Source organism: Trichechus manatus, unplaced genomic scaffold (genome assembly GCF_000243295.1).
Source record: "Trichechus manatus latirostris isolate Lorelei unplaced genomic scaffold, TriManLat1.0 scaffold00070, whole genome shotgun sequence".
Classification (NCBI taxonomy): Eukaryota; Metazoa; Chordata; class Mammalia; order Sirenia; family Trichechidae; genus Trichechus; species Trichechus manatus.
Window position 1 is genome coordinate 3411931 of NW_004444006.1, and position 13293 is coordinate 3425223.

The 13293-nt window shown below is 39.2% G+C and overlaps 1 protein-coding gene across 1 annotated transcript in view; it reads right to left on the reverse strand.

Moving 5' to 3' along the window:
- The window catches only part of OPHN1 (oligophrenin 1), a 628143-nt gene that overhangs the window by 308716 nt on the left and 306134 nt on the right, over window positions 1–13293 (reverse strand). The window lies entirely within an intron of this gene.

Sequence of the window (13293 nt, forward strand, 5' to 3'; positions counted from 1 at the left end):
GGTTGTTAACCAATGTCATAAAACAATATGTGTACTACTGTTTCATGAGAAACTATTTGTTCTGTAAGCCTTCACCTGAAGTACAATAAAATATAAAAAATAAAAAAAAACTTGAGTACCCAGAAAAAGAAGAGAAAACTAAGCCCAAAGCTACCAGAAGGAAGGAAATAATAAAGATCAGACTAGAAACAATTATATATCAAATAGAAAAACAATAGGGAGAATTAACAAAACCAGAAGTTGGTTTTTTGAAAAGATCAGGAAACTTTTAGCTAAACTGACAAAGAAAATATGACAGACGATGCAAATAATTAAAATCACAAATAAAAGTAGTGACATTACATCCAAGACAACAGAAATAATAAGGATCATAAGGGAATACTGTGAACAATTGTCTGCCAACAAATTAGATACCTTAGATGAAATGGACAAATTCCTAGAAAAACATAAACTACTTAAATTGACCCAAGAAGAATAAAATATTTGAAAAGATTCATAACAACTGAAGAGATTGTATCAGTAATCAAAAACCTCCCCACAACTACAGCAACAAAAAATTTCTGGACCACATGGCTTCACTGGAGAATTTTATCAAACATTTAAAGAATTGACACCAACTCTTGTTAAACTTTTCCCAAAAAGAAACAGGAGGCAACACTTGATAACTCATTCTATGAGACCAGCATTACCCTGATACCAAAGCCAGATAAAGACACCACAAGGGAAAAACAAAACAAAACTTAAGACCAAACTCCCTTATAAATATAGATGAAAAACCTCAACAAAATATTAGTAAATGAAATTCAACAGCATATTAAAAGGATTATACCATGACCAAGTGGGAATTATCCCAGGAATGCAAGAGTAGTTCAACATAAGAAAATTAATGTAATATACTACTTTAATAGAATGAAGGAAGAGAAACACATGACCATCTGCATTGATACAGAAGTGTCATATGACAAAATCCACACCCTTTCATGATAAAAACACTAAAAAAACTAGGAATAGAAGGGAAATTTCTCAATATGATAAAAGGCATTATGAAAAACCCATAGCTAACATCATACTCAATGTAGAAAGACTGAGAGCTTTCCCCCTAAGATCAGGAACAAAACAAAGATATCACTTTCACCACTGCTATTCAAAATTGTACTGCGAGTCCTAACCAGAGCAATTTCACAAGAAATAGAAATAAAAGGTATCCAAATTTTTTTTAGGATGACGTGATCTTATGTATAGAAAATTCCAAAGTATCCACCTGCTACTGCAGGTAATATACTAATTCACAAAGTTAAAGGGTACAAGATCAACACACAAAAATCAGTTATGTTTCTATATAACATCAATGAACAATCTGAAAAGAAAAATAAGAAAACAATTCCATTTATAATAGCATCTAAAAGAATAAAATACCTAGGAATAAATTTAAACAGGCAGTGAAAGACTTGTATATTGAAAACTATAAAACGTTGCTGAAAGAAATTTAAAAAGACCTAAATAAATGAAAAGACATCTGTGTTCATGGATTAAAAGACTTGATAGTGTTAAGATATCAGTACAATCCAAACCAATATACAGATTCAATGCAATCCCTCAAATTCATATGGAATTGCAAATGGCTCCAAACAGCCAAAGCATTCTTGAAAAAGAACAAAGTAAGAGGATTTACGCTTCCTGATTTTGAGATAAAGTTACAGTAACCCAAACAGTGTGCTCCTGGGTATAAGGATAGACATCTAGACCTGTGGAACAGAACTGAGAGTACAAAAATAAACCCATACATCTATGGTCAATTGATTTCTGATGAAGGTGCCAAGTCCATTCAATGGAGAAAGAATAATCTCTTTAATAAATCGTGCTGTGACAACTGAATTTCCACATGCAAAAGAACAAAGGTGGAGCCATACCACACAACAGATACAAAAATTAACCCCAAAACAGATCAATGACCTAAAATGTAAGAACTAAAACCATAAAACTCTTAGAAGAAAATACAGGAGTAAACTTTTGGGACCTTGTTTTTGACAATGGATTCTTAGATACGACAACAAGAGTGTGAGCAACAAAACACAGAATAGATAAACTGAACTTCATCAAAACTGAAAACTTTTGTGCATCAACGGACTTTATCAAGAAAGTGAAGAGACAACCTACAGAATGGGAGAAAATATTTGGGAACCATATATCTGATAAGGGTTTAATATCCAGAATATATAAAGCACCGCTACAACTCAACAATAAAAACATAAACATCTCAATTAAAAAATGGGCAAAGGATATGAACAGACATTTCATCAAAGAAGATATACAAATAGCCAGTAAGCACATGAAAAGATTCTCAACATCATTAGTCATACGGAAATGCAAAACAATACCTCAATGAGATACCACTGCACCCTACTAGGAGGGCGTTATTAGAAACATGGAATATAACAAGTGGTGGTGAGGATGTGGAGAAATTGAAACCCTCATCCATTGCTAGTGGGAATGCAAATTGTACAGGCGCTGTAGAAAGAAGTTTGGTAGTTCCTCAAAAAGTTAAGCATAGAATTACCATATGACCCAGCAGTTCCACTCCTCAGTATATACTCAAAAGACCTGAAAGCAGGGACTCAAATGATAAATTATACAGATGTTCACTGCAACACTATTCACAATAGCAAAAAGGTAGAAACAATCCAAGTGCCCATCGACAGATGAGTGGATAAACAAAATTTGGAATATATATGCAATGGACTATTCCTCAACCATAAAGAAAAATGAAGTTCTGACACATGCTACAACATGGATGAATCTTGAAACCATCATGCTGAGTGAAATGAGTCAGACACAACAGGACAATTATTGTATTATCCCACTTATATGACATATCTAGAATAGGCAAATGCACAGAAACACAAGTTTATTAGCAGTTATCAGAGGATGGAGGAGGTGAAAATGGAGCGTTATTGCTTAAAGGGTATTGACTTTCTGTTAAGGACCATGAAAAACCTCTGGGAATGTATACTGGTGATGGCTGGATAGCATAATAAATGTAATTAATGTCACTGAATTGTACTCTTTAAAATGGCTACAATGGCAAATGTTTTGTTGTATATATTTTACCACAATAAAATTTTTAAAGACTAAAAAATGTTCAACCATAACTTATAAAACTACCATTTTGTGGCCTGATAGATTTTTATTGCACTGAAGTAGTTTCTAGTATGGGATGTTTTGTTCTTGCTCAGTGTCTCTACTTAAAGAGCTCAACCCAACTTTAAACCCCCTACTCCTGAAACACTTTTCTCTCATACCTACTAGGATATTACATTACCTGGTTTTCCTCATACCTCAGTGGCCACTCCTTCTCAGTTTCCTTTGCTGGATTATACTTTTCTACCTGACATCTAAATGTTGAGATGCCCAAAGGCTCTACTTAAGACCCTGTTCTCTTCCCACCACACTCTTAAGTCATCTTACTTAATCGCTTGTTAAATATCGTCTATACACTCATGACTCAAGTTCATATCTCCAATTTCAACTTTCCTCTGAGTTCAAGACTCATAAAGACAATGCCTACTCCTCCATATATGGGTAGCTAATACGCATTTCAAACTTAATGTGAAATTTTGTCTCCAAACCAATCCTGCCCCAATTTTTCTAATCTCAGATGAATCTCTACCCGGCTGCTCAAACTCAAAACCTAGGCATTATTCTTAATTCTTCTATTTTTTTCACACATAGTCCCACTGCATTCAATCCAGCAGTAAGCCCTGTCAATACTACTTCAGAATATATCCAGATTTTGACCACTTCTCACCATCTTTACTACTGTCACTCTAGTCTAGGCCCGCATTATCTCACACCTGGATGACTGAAATAGCATCTTATCTGAGCTATCTGCTCCCACTGCAGTGCCACTTCTACCACACATTCTCCTCAGAAGAGTCAAAGAGTTCTTAATAATAAAATATAAATCACATCACATCACTCTCCCTAGCTTAAAACTCTCCAGGGCTCCCCACTAAGAATAAAATCCAAACTTCTTTTTTTTGTTGTTTATTGTTGCAGTTTAAGTGAAAGTTTACATTTCAAGCTAGTCTCTTATACAAAAAATTATACATACTTTGTTATGTGACCCTAATTGCTCTCCCTATACTGTGACAGCACACTCCACCTTTCTACCCTTGACTTCCCCTTTCCACTCAACCAGATCCTAACCCTCTTGCCTTCTCATCTCACCTCCAGAGAAAAGCTGCCAATTTAGTCTCATGTATCTACTTGAGCTAAGAAGCACACTCTTCAAGAGTATCATTTTATGTCCCAGAGTCCAGTCCAATCTTTGTCTGAAGTGTTGGCCTTGGAAATTGTTCTAGTTCTGGGCTGACAAGAGAATCTGAGGGCCATGCTTTCCAGGGTTCCTCCAGTCTCAGTCAGACCATTAAGTCTGGTCTATTTACTAGGATTTGAGTTCTGCACCCCACCTTTCTCCTGCTCCATCAGGGACTATAGAGTTGTTTTCCCTGTCAGGGCGGTCATTGGTGGTAGCCAGGAACCATCTCATCTAATTCTTCTGGTCTCATGCTGATGAAGTCTCTGGTTTATGTGTCCCTTTCTGTCTCTTGGGCTAATACTTTCCTTGTGTCTTTGGTGTTCTTCATTCTCCTTTACTCCACGTGGTTGGGACCAATTGACGCATCTTAGATGGCCGCTTGCAAGCTGTTAAGACCCCAGACGCCACTCACCAAACTAGGATGCAGAACATTTTCTTAATAAAGTTTGTTATGTCAATTGACCTAGATGTCCCCTGAAAGCATGGTCCCCAAACTCCTACCCCTGTTACTCTGTCCCTCAAAGTGTATGACTGTATTCAGGAAACTCTTTAGCTTTGGTTTAGTCCAGTTGTGCTGACCTCCCCTGTACTGTGTGCTGTCCTTCACTTCACCTAAGATAATTCTTGTCTACTATCTAGTTAGTGACTAACCCTCACCCTCCCTCCCCATCCTCGTAAACATCAAAGAATGTTTTCTTCTGTGTTTAAACCTTTTCTTGAGTTCTTCTAATAGTGGTCTTATACAATATTTGTCCTTCCGTGACTGACTGAATTCACTCAGCATAATGCCTTCCAGCTTCCTCCATGTTATGTTTCACGGCTTCATCGTTGTTCTTTATCATTCATAGTATTCCATTGTGTTGATATACCATAATTTGTTTATCCATTTGTCCACTGATGGGCACCTAGGTTGCTTCCATCTTTTTGCTACTGTGAACAGTGCTGCAATGAACATGGGTGTACATATATCTATTTGTGTGATGGCTCTTACTTCTCCAGGATATATTCCAAGGAGCAGGATTGCTGGATTGTAAGGTACTTCTATTTCTAGCTTTTTAAGGAAGTGCCAAATCGAAAATCCAAACTTCTAAAAATGGCCTACAAAGCCTTACATGATCTGGCCCCTGCCTACTTCTTCAGCTGCATCTTATACCACTCTATCTCCATGTTCACTTCAGTCAGAATGGCCTCTTTTGGTTCTTTAAACATATCAACCTTATTCCTACTTCAGGGTCTTTTCACTTGCTGTTTCCAAGTAGATCACTCTTTCTCAAATTCTTCTCATGGCTGGCTCCTTTCAATATTAAGATTATCCCTAAAATGTCACCTTTTCATGAGTCCCTGGGTGGCACAAATGGTTATGTGCTGAAAGGTTGGTGGTTCGAACCCACCCAGAGGCACCTAGGAAGACAGGCCTGGTGATCCACTTCTGAAAGATCACAGCCTTGAAAACCCTATGGAGCAGTTCTACTCTACACATATGGGGTAGCCATGAGTTGGAATCAACTTGACAGCAACTAACAACAACAGAGGCTTTCCAATATGATCTTATCTAAAGTTGTTCAACACCAACTCCACCCCTACCAGACACCTCTTATCAAATTACCCTTTTTATTTTCTTCATAGCATTTACCACTATCTGAAATTATTTATCTAATTCCTTGTTTACCATCTGCCTCCCTACCCCGTTTCGATACCACTAAAATGTAAGCTCCATGAGAACAGAGACTTCATCTATCTTGTTCACTGCACCTGGAACAATATTTGGCATATAGTGGGGACTCAATAAATTATTTGTTGAATAGATTAAAAATGAGAGAATGAATGAATGAAGCAGACTTGCAACCTCAAGCTGCAGAACAAGCATTCAATTCCTGTTCATATGACTACAGCATTGTCTAAGTCATCCAGTGCTGCTACAACAGAAATACCACAAGTGGATGGCTTTAACAAAGAGAAATTTATTTCTTTACAGTAAAGTAGGCTAAAAGTCCAAATTCAGGGTGTCAGCTCCAGGGAAAGGCTTTCTCTCTCTGTTGGCCTTCTCATCAATGTTCCCCCTGACTAGGAGCTTCTCCGCGCAGGGACCCCGGGTCCAAAGGACACGCTCTGCTCCTGGCACTGCTTTCTTGGTGGTATGAGGTCACCCTGTCTCTCTGCTCACTTCTGTCTTTTATATCTCAAGAGATTGCCTCAGGACACAATCCAATCTTGTAGACTGAGTCCTGCCTTACTAACACAACTGCCACCCATCCTCCCTCATTAACATCATAGAGGCAGGATTTATAACATATAGGAAAATCACACAATACCGGGAATCATGGCCCAGCCAAGCTGATACACACATTTTTGGGGGGACATAATTCAATCCATGACAAGCATCAAATTAACTGGGCTGAATTAGAAACACCATCACCTGTCTGTCAGTTTGTTGTCCTGTGGTGGCTTGCATGTTGCTATGATGCTGGAAGCTATGCCATGAGTATTGCAAATACAAGCAGGGTCACCCATGACGTACAGGTTTCAATGGAGCTTCCAGTCTAAGACAGGCTAGGAAGAAAAGCCTGGCAATCTAGTTTGAAAAATTAGCCAGTGAAAACCCTAAGGATCACCTGCAGATATAGGTTTGGTTGTGGATATTTCTGCATACATAATTGTAGGTGATGCATGTATATTGATATAGACAATAGAGCACACGAGGGGCACAGTCATGGAAACTTTTTAGACATAACCAAACACCTCGCAGGATGAAGTTCCTAGACTTAAAGATGAAGGACTATAGACTCAGGGAACATCTACATCAACTGGCGCAACATTGTTCATAAAGACAATGTTCTGCATCCTGCTTTGATGAGTAGCATCTAGGGTCTTAAAAGCTTGCAAGTGGACATCCAAGATACAAATATTGGTCTCTTCCCATCTGGAGAAAAGTAAAGAAAACCAAAGACTCAAGGGAGCAATTAGTCCACATGAACCACCGCTTACACGACTCTGAGACCAGAAGAACTAGATGGTGGCTGGCTACCACTATGGACCGCTCTGACTGGGATTATAACAGAGGGTCTTGAACACAGCAGGAGAAAAATGTAGAACAAAAAATCAAATTCACAAAAAAGACCAGACTTACTGGTCTGACAGAGACTGGAGGAACCCCTGAGACTAAGACACACTTCTGACCTGGAACTGAAGCCATTCCCAGAGACCACCTTTCAGCCAAACAATAGACAAGCCCATAATATAAACAATAACACCTGAGAGGAACGTGCTTTTTAGAACAATTAATAATATAAGATCAAAAGGGCAACATTTGCCCAAAAGCAAAGATAAGAAGGCAGGAAGGGTTAGAAAATCTAGACAAAAGGAAACAGGGAACCCAAGGCAGAAATGAGGAGAGTGCTGACACATTGTAGGGAATGCAATCAATGCCATGGAACACTTATGTACAAACTATCAAACAGGAAACTAATTTGCTCTGTAAACTTTCACCTAAAGCACAATAAAAAAAATAAAAACCTATGAATCACAATGGAATATTGTCTGATACAGTGATGGAATATTAGCCCCTGGTTGTACAGTGGTTAAGAGCTACAGCTGCTAACCAAAAGGTTGGCAGTTTGAATCCACCAGCCACTCCTTGGAAACCCACATTCTGCCTCTTGCATTTACTACTTATGTTACTTAAACAAACAAACAAAAATAAACTTAACTTCCTGAATCTCAGTTTCCCAGTGTGGAAGTAGATAACCTCATGAGGAAGCCATCACATATTTTACAAGGAAAAACAACCAAAGAAATGCTTTAAGGACACACAGCACATCCCTAAACTAGCTCCCACAGACACAAGTTATGCGATAACTGTAGACCTAATTCAGAACCAAGTCCAAACTCATTAGCCTGGCACTCAAGGCCCTTCAGTCTCATCCCCATCTATTCTCCAGTATCATCTCCTGGACTTCTTGTGCAAACCACTTATCATCTAGCCATATCAGATGATTTTGGGTTCTCCAGATATGGTATACTTTTTCATACTGTACTTTTGCTCATATGATTTTCTCTACTTGGAATGCCCTTTCTCCAACATCCCCTTACTGAAATGGTGAAGCCTTAACTGGCTGGTTCCTTCTCCTCCCAAGACTGAAGGCTATACTATGATATGTCCATACAAGCATAGCCTGGCTCCAGCTGCTGAGAACAGGCCTACCTTGAGGCAGGATGGATTGAGATAGCTCTGGCCCCATACACTGGACTTGCTGTCATGTCAGTGTGACTATTGGCCTGACTTTGACTTTGTGTCTCAGTTCAGACATCAGGATTTCTATCTGGGTCATAATACTTAGTCTCCATCTTGCATCTCAGTTGAGTCCAGGCTAATTCGTTGTGCTCTAGGCCCTTCCTTGGTAACCGGGTCCTCTAGAACTGGATCCTACTGTGTTCTGGACAATCTTGATCACTCCCCCCATCCTTGAACAACTCCTTCCCCCTGAACTGGAGGCCTTGCTCCCTACTAACAGACCACCCTAAGGCTGCCTACCTCCATTTCTAAGTAATTCTGCCTCCTGAGTTCGTGTTGCTACAATGCTTTGACTACCACCAGTTGGGCCACCAATGTTATGCTATGTTATGTCGAGGTCTCTCCAGATGTTAGGGTAAGGATGCGGCTTTGTTTTTAATACAGGAGAAACTTAAGTATGTTTCTATATGGAGACAGAATGAGAAAAGAAAGTGAGGGTTATGGGATACAAAGCCCAAGAGGAGATATCAGCCAGGGGTAGGAGGAGGGGCTATGATGTTGTCTGAGATGAGAGGAAAGAAAGTAAAGCTGGATGGGATGGAGATGGAGACAAGTTTGCGGCGGGCTAGAAAATGAGGGGTTTAACGGTTGCCTAATGGCACAGAAGAGACAAGAAACTATGGTTTTGTGATTATTATACCTCTAACCTCCTTGAAGACAAGGATTGTGTCTTATTCAACTCTATTCCTAGAGCCTAGTATTGAAACTAGCACATAATAGGCATTCAAGATACACCTGTTAAAGTAAACTTCCATGTAAGGCAGGAAATCAAAGATAATTACAAAGGAAAAGAATCTAATATTTTCTGAGTAGCTCTAATGCACCATGCATAGGTTGGACATTTGACTACTTTATAGTAAGTATGATTATTATTGTTTTAAAATTGAAGAAACTAAACTTCAGAGGGGTTAAATGGCTTACCCAAGGCCACAAAAGCTGTAAGAGGTGGAGCAAACTATCTAAAATCTACTCCATTCCCTGGATTAAAAACCTTCAATATTGCCTGCATGATTAAGTTTACATTCCTTAAGAGGATAGTCAAGATTCTTCATGAGATGGCCGATGCATATCATGAAAGCCTTTTTGCTTTGCACAAGCCGTGCCCTCCACCTAACATGCTCTTCCCTCTCTCTCCCCAAGCCTCACTTCACTGGCTAACTCCAATTCATCCTTCAAGATTCCTCCATGCCCCCAAATCCACTCTGAGTTTGGAGTCCCTCCTGTACTCTCTCATCACTGTGCACATACTGATATTATAGAACCAACCTCATGGTTGGTTGTCTATTAGCTTGTCTAGATTGTGAGTTGAGAGCAGGAACTGTGTTTTACTTATCTCTGTACCCCCAGAGATAAATAAGCAGCAGAGAGAATAATGCAGAGCAGATGCTCAGTAGATGTTCAGTGAGAGGCTGAGAGCAAGAATGTGAAAATGATAGAGAATAGGAGAAACAAAAGGAGACAGAAAAATGGATGGGTGGAGGGAGGGCAGAAGGGCAGGCAGGAAGGAGTAATTTGCTATGAACAGGGTTTTATGTATTATATTAGTATTTTTAGTCATTCTAGCATATTTGATAACTAGAAACTTTGTCATTGCATAATTTTTAATATGTAGAGGCTATATACCATTTGAAGCCCTGGTGGCGCAGTGGTTAAGAGCTCGGCTGCTAACCAAAAAGTCGGCAGTTCAAATCCACCAGCCACTCACTGGAAACCCTATGGGGCAGTTCTACTCTGTCCTATAGGGTTGCTACGGGTCAGACTCAACTTGACAGCAGTGGGTTTGGTTATTTTTTAGACGTGTTATAAATAAATCATCATAAGCATTAAGGCTGCAAGAAAACCAGTTTTCTTTTTTCTCTCCTGTTTTGCTTCTTAAGCATAAATTCAGCATTCTAGTCATACATACTCTTTCGTCTGTGCGAGCTATAAATAAATAGCAGCTGAGCTTGTGTCAGGCATGGGGTCAGCTCTAAGAGGAATCCAGAGAAGTAAAGGTTATTAAACCAGCCCTCAAGGCCCTCACAGGCCAGCAAGGATGTACCCCCCAAAGCCCAATACTCCTTCCAGTTGTAAAAAAATAATGCTGAGGTTAACTAATGTTGCAGCAACATCCTTCACGAGCAAACAGAGCTGGACTAAATCAAGACCAAATCACCAGTGGAGACTGCTGGTTTTTTATATTTGTCTCTTGAGGATTTTTCTTATTTTTTTTTTAGTTTAGTGGATCTAAGTGGATACTAAGGCAAAAGCAACCATTCAACAAAAAGTCTGAGTGTAACAAGTTTTGCACACTTACACAATGAGAACTCCCTACAGATGAATAGCTAAATGAGGACCACTTGAGGACTACACAAAATGCCTGGAGAACACCATATCCAGGTAGCCAGAGCCAACAAATTCCTGTCCTAGCTGGAAGAAGTTATCATAAACTGCCAAAGATTTAAGACATTGGTTCTGGCTCAGCAAAAGCAGTTCTTCCTCTGGCCAAATGAAGCTGAGCTGACTCAAGCTGGCAAGACCAGCTGTGGAGCTGACAGCTGTTGTCCCTCTCCTCCTCCCACTTGAAAGAGGATGCGAGCTTATATAACCAACTCCACTCACTTGAACATGCAGCACAGGCAGGGTTGTTAGCTTTGTGTGGCTAGTGTGTACATAAAAGGATGATGCTTCTGTCAGCAGGACATAGGATTTGGGCATTTAGCAATATACTCAGGCCTTTATTCACAAGGGCATTCCAGGACAGATTTACCAACTTCTTGCTGGCGGATCAAGAGAAGAAATGATGAACATAAAAAATTAGAAAATTCAAGACCATAATGTAAGATTCACCCTTACCACTACATATGAAGTTCAGATTCAGTACCATTTTGAAGGTAAGGATAAATGCAGGAAAAAAAGAGATGGCACATCTCTGTGGCTTCCCAAATAGCCAAAACACATGGAGTCACTTGCTCTCCATCTCTGCCTCATTGCTTTTTGTCTTGTGTCAGACAGAGACGGAAATGCCGCGTAGTCTTGCAGAGTTGCTAAAGAATAAATCGTATAGATAAATCAAGCAAACTAAGGCATATGAAGCGTTAAAAGGAATCTTTAAAGATACTTTAGCAGAAATGGAAACAATGTTCCAGTGCCAAGCATGTCACATACACTATCTCATTTAATCCTCCAACAACGCTGTGATGTGGGTACAATTTTCATCCACATTTTACACTTGAAACGGAGGCTCAGAGGTAAAGTAATGTGACACATTTCACAGAACTAGTAAGTAACAGAGGTGGTTCTGCTTAGTTCTAATATCTATGTGACTGCATAGGACAATGGTCAAGGGCATGGACTATGGGACCAGACTACCTGGGTTCAAGTTCCAGCTCTGCTACTTTCTAGTGTGTGACTCTGGGGAAGTTATTTAGTCTTTTTGTATCTTAGGTCTGTTTTTGTTTTGTTGTTTTTATTGTTTGTTGTTTGTTTTTGTTTATTTTAATCTGTAAAACAGGAACAATAAGAGTCCCTACCTCATAGGGTAGTTAGAGTACCTAGAAGAAATAGCTGGCACATAATGAGCGCTATATAAATTTTTGAGAAATAAACAACTATATATGTGCTTGTTGTTGTTGTTAGGTACTGTCAAGTCAATTTTGACTCATAGTGACCCCATATAACAGAGTAGAACTGTCCCATAGGGTTTTGTAGACTGTAATCTTTACGGGAGCAGATCACCAGGTCTTTCTCCCAGAGCCCTGCGTGGGTTCTAACCACCAACCTTTCAGTTAGCAGCTGAGTGCTTAACTGTTGCATCACCAGGGCTCCTTCATATATGCTTATGATATCATAAACTTAGAAGAGGTTATAAATCATATCTGGCCCACTGTGCTGCTTCCAGGAATTATTCCACTTAACCCATCACAAAGCAACAGATACCTCTTTGAAAGATCTTTGGAGACAGCAATACTAGCACTTTCCCTAACAACATAGAGAAGTTTAATATAAGTACTGCTCCATGCAGGAAGTACTTCTCAGCTTGAACTTCAACCCCTCTACTATGAATCTGGCATGCTTCTCTTTTTTCAGTCTTTAAAAAAAATGGAAAACAGATGAACACGGCAATATAGGTAATGAAATCACAGCACACAGTTTTAATTTCATGAGGGAGGGAGGCTGAAACTCTGCCTACCTCCAAAATATTTCCTCTTCTGTAGTGACAAAGACATAGGAATAGAAATAGAACCCTAGGTTCCAGTCTCTCTACTCTGCTTCTACCTAGCTATTTGACCTCAGGCTAATCACTCTACCCCTCTTTCTTTAGCATCTTTATCTAGAAAATGAAAATAGTAGATGAGGAGGTCTTAGAAACATTTTTTTTAATTGCAGGGAAAATATACACAACAAAATTCTTCACCAATTCAACAATTACCACATGTCCAATTCAGTGGCATTGATTATAGTCTTTTCCAAATTATCTTACCATCATTAACATAAACTCAATGCCCCTTACACAAAGCTTCCATTTTCTCCCTCCCTACGACCCCTGTTAAATCTTTGATTTCTGTATATTTGCTTATTTCATATAAGTGAGATCATATAGTATTTGCCCTTTTGCAACTGACTTATTTCACTCAGCATAATGTTTTGTAGGTTCATCCATGTTGTGGCATGCATAAGAACTTCATTTCTTTTTAAAACTTTG